The 4,260-nt window shown below is 40.2% G+C and overlaps 2 non-coding genes and 1 pseudogene across 2 annotated transcripts; all 3 read left to right on the top strand.

Moving 5' to 3' along the window:
* Positions 1-292: 292 nt before the first annotated feature.
* On the top strand, positions 293-415 carry LOC132042075 (5S ribosomal RNA). The gene has a single exon (XR_009411337.1). It is a non-coding gene; the product is annotated as a 5S ribosomal RNA (ribosomal RNA).
* A 3,097-nt stretch (positions 416-3,512) lies between these two features.
* LOC132042076 (5S ribosomal RNA) lies at positions 3,513-3,631 on the top strand. Its single transcript, XR_009411338.1, has one exon. It is a non-coding gene; the product is annotated as a 5S ribosomal RNA (ribosomal RNA).
* A 225-nt stretch (positions 3,632-3,856) lies between these two features.
* On the top strand, positions 3,857-3,975 carry LOC132042078 (5S ribosomal RNA; annotated as a pseudogene).
* Positions 3,976-4,260: the final 285 nt, after the last annotated feature.

Genomic DNA, 4,260 nt, shown 5'->3' on the forward strand with positions numbered 1-4,260 from the left:
AGGTTAGACACTCGTCACGACTCATCGGTTTGGGTCGTGACACCCAGGGAAGTCTCGTGCTGCATCCCTCTTTCTCTCTAGACTACGCTCATTTTTATCTGTTCAGCATATTTTTAGTGGAAAAATAAGCTAGATCGCGGATAAATGCCCAAGATCAAAAAAAGAATCGCATAAAACAGATAACGGAGCGTGAAGTTACGCGTATTTAAAGGTTTTCACTTACGCGCCTTATTTTTCGAGAAGGGGGAGGGGGAGGAAAGGGTTTAAGATAATTTTGAGCACAACGATTGATTGATGCAATCATACCAGCACTAACGCACCGGATCCCATCAGAACTCCGAAGTTAAGCGTGCTTGGGCGAGAGTAGTAATAGGATGGGTGACCGGCCCCCTGGGAAGTCCTCGTGTTGCATCCTTCTTTTTCTCCGGACTAAGCTCATTTTCATCTGTTTAGCATATTCTTAATCGAAAAATAAGCTAGATCTCGGAGAAATATTCAAGATCAAAAAAAGAATCGCATAAAACAGATAACGGAGCGTGAAGCTACGCGTATTTAAAGGTTTTCACTTACGGACCTGTTATACCCCGCGTTTTCAAGAGCATAAGTATGACATGTACCTCATCGTATAAATGGAGTGTCGAAGACGTCCCATGATGTTTTGAAAGGCACAAGCCATGGAAAGTACGTAACAACGAAGAAAAAGGGTGAATTACGATCTCGTAAGTCGTAATCGGGAAAGAGTATTTTGAAACACGAGAACATGGTCATTATTATTATAATGAATGACAAATACCATATATGGAGAGTTTTGGAATATTTCGAGGTCGAGTAAATTGAAGAGAAATAAGTTCGACGAAAATTTGAGAAATGCTGGGCGGATTTTTAGTCAACTTTGGAGGCACATATCTCCTAGTATATTTGGAGTTTTAAGGTAAAACAAAAGCCTAAAATGAATTTCGTCGAGTCTAGTTTGTAATTCAACAAACCGTTCATCGATAGAACATCGGAGTAGAGAATTATAGACGTTACAAACTGAACTGTCGCGCAGAAACAGCACTGCTACAGTACCGCTACAGCACAGCTACAGTACTGTAGCTACAGTATGCCGACTTAACTGTTATAAAAAGGGCCAAAAATCTCATTTTTCAGCATCAAAATGGTCCAAAATGTTCTAGAATTTTCAGCACACAAAAGGGCTCTTAATCTCACATAAAATTGAAGATTTTGGGCAAAATTTCAAGCTACGGAATATCAATCGAGGTCTGGCCAACGCGTAGTCGCGAATATAATTTCGTGTGATGTTGGAGTGGCTTGGGAACAAGAAAATAGTGAAGAATTTGCTACCTTCATAAAATAAGGTATGAATTGTTGAATCTCTTTCTCTATCACTATGAATTAAGGAATAATTTCAAGAATAGTGGTTATGGTGTGTTGTGTTGATGTTGTTGATTTATGGATTGAGGATTGAAGAGAAATTTGGATGAAAATACATATATTTGTCTTGTACGATGTTGAGGATGTTGTTATTGATGTTGTTAGTATTAATTTCGACTTCTTTACGGAAATAAAGTTATTAATTAGTCGTATTCCAAGTTGGTTGGTTGGGAAATTTAGAAAACAGTGTGTGGGATGTTTTATGGCATACGTTGGTGTTGGAAATGATGTTATTACTGTTGGTTTTGTTGTTGATGTTGTTGGTTGTTAAATTGGAATTTCGGGCTAGGCACATAAACAGGAGAAATGCTGTCCGAATTTCGACAGAATTTAAAAGGACTCTCATTAAGTGTTTAAGACGAGCGTATGACGATAATCCTAACGATATTATGGGTGGTTCTATATGTAGATTACGAGGCTACGAATAATTCTTAAGCGAATTGCAAGACAGGAAATAGGTCGAAAGTCGAGAATTTGTTTTCCAGGTATGTAAAGCTTACCTTTTCTTTCTTTTGGCAGGTCCTAGATGTAAGTATGATACGATACGTGCCTTGGGGTATCTCTACTCCTAAGATCCGAGCATGTCTACGATTCTTATTCACTTCTTGATATTTGCGCTCTTAATGTAGTCGACCTATTGCCCTCGAGTCCTTTGTATGTACGGATAATGAATGTTGCATAAGAGTTTTTTATTCTAAAGTGTTCTATAACGTATAATGTCCCTAACTTTCATATATGGTCTCGGATTACTATGACATGTTCGTAGAGGATTCTATAATGAATAATGCCGTAACTTTCATAGGCGGGCTCGGATTGGCTTGATACATGTTTGTGATCCCTGAGACGTTATGTGACATATTTCGTAATGATATTTCAAGAATCCCGAGTGTGACTATCATTCGGATACTCGAGCGTTAATTTATCTACTTATCTATTGAGTCTGGATTGATGATTTGCATGCATGTGGTTTCTCACTACTCTGTTCGTGCAAGCCTCAATATGTCTTCCACCGAGTCCCGGGCCGGGTATGCTTTCGTACACAGTTTCACTGCAATGTTCACCGAGTCCCTCACTAGAGGGCCGGGTACGGTATATATATGATGATATGATGATGGCGCCAGCCCATAGGATGGGCCGAGTATGATATACATGATGGAGACATGATCTCATTCACCGAGTCCCTCACTAGAGGGCCGGGTACGGTATATATATGATTACTTCACCGAGTCCCTCACTAGAGGGCCGGGTACGGTATATATATATATATATATATATATATATATATGATGACATGATGGTATGGTGACACGATGATATGATGATCTTACTTACCGAGTCCCTCACTAGAGGGCCGGGACACGATATATATGCATATGTACATGATGATTATTCACTTATGGCTCTAAGTCCCATGATGAACTGGATATGATATCGATACGCATGATTTATGTTTCGAGAGGCAAGCCTTATGATTTTACGTACTCCTTATTTCGGTATGATCTAACTTCTTTTGTATTTCATGCTTTACATGCTCGGTACATATTAAAATGCCGACCCCCGCTTTCTTCGGGGGTTGTGTTTTCATGCCACGCGAGTGTATAAAGATGAGTAGGGGATATTAGTAGAAGATGTTCCAGCTGGATTGGCGAGCTCCATTTCCCTCCCGAGTCTTCGCGAGTCGGAGTATCTATGTTATGGTATCTTGAGTTATGTTAGAGACTTTGCGGACGAGTCGCGTATATACCATGTCGGTTTGTAAGCGGCTCATGTGCGGGTGTACCATTATGCATTATGTTACGAAGTTTCATACGATTACTGATTTTACTTGATTTGAGAAAGACAAAAAAGTACATTTTTTTTGAAAAGCTTACATTATGCATTCATGTCATGATTAAAGGGCCCAGTATAATTATGAGTATCACGAGAATCAGCGGGTTCGCTCGGCCCTAAGTAAGGGTCGGGTGCCCATCATGCCCTATCGAAAGTTAGGGTGTGACAGGACCTAGTTTTTCGAGGAGGGGGAGGGGGAGGGGGAGGGGAGGTAAGGGTTTAAGAGAATTTTGAGTGCAAGGACTGATGGATGCGATCATACCAGCGCTAACGCACCGAATCTCATTAGAACTCCAAAGTTAAGCGTGCTTGGGCGAGAGTAGTAATAGGCTTGGTGACCCCCTTGGAAGTCCTCGTGTTGCATCCCTTTTTTTCTCCGGACTTTGCTCATTTTCGTCTGTTTAATATATTTTTTTTTGAAAAATAAGCTAGATTTTTCGAAAAATACTCAAAATTAAAAAAAGTATCGTATGAAACCGATAACGAAGCGCGAAGTTATGCGTATTTAAAGGTTTGCACTTATGCGCCGTATTTTTTGAGAAGGGGGAAGGGAAGGAAAGGGTTTAAGAGAATTTTGAATGCTAGGGCTGATGGATGCGATCATACCAGACACTAACGCACCGAATCCCATCAGATCTCCGAAGTTAAGCATGCATGGCGAGAGTAGTAATAGAATGGGTGACCCCCTTGAAAGTCCTCGTGTTTCTTCCCTCTTTTTCTCCGGACTATGCTCATTTTCGTCTGTTAAATATATTTTTGTTTTGAAAAATAAGCTTGATTTTCAAAAAATACTCAAAATAAAAAAAAGTATCGTATGAAACGGATAACGGAGCGCGAAGTTAAGCGTATTTAATGGTTTCCACTTACGCGCATTATTTTTAGAGAAGGGGAAGAGGGAGGAAAGGGTTTAAGAGAATTGAGAGTGCTACGACTGATGGCAACGATCATACCAGCACTAACGTACACGCTTGGGCGAGAGTAGTAATAGGATAGGTG

The sequence above is a fragment of the Lycium ferocissimum genome, unplaced genomic scaffold (assembly GCF_029784015.1).
Source record: "Lycium ferocissimum isolate CSIRO_LF1 unplaced genomic scaffold, AGI_CSIRO_Lferr_CH_V1 ctg13130, whole genome shotgun sequence".
Classification (NCBI taxonomy): domain Eukaryota; kingdom Viridiplantae; phylum Streptophyta; class Magnoliopsida; order Solanales; family Solanaceae; genus Lycium; species Lycium ferocissimum.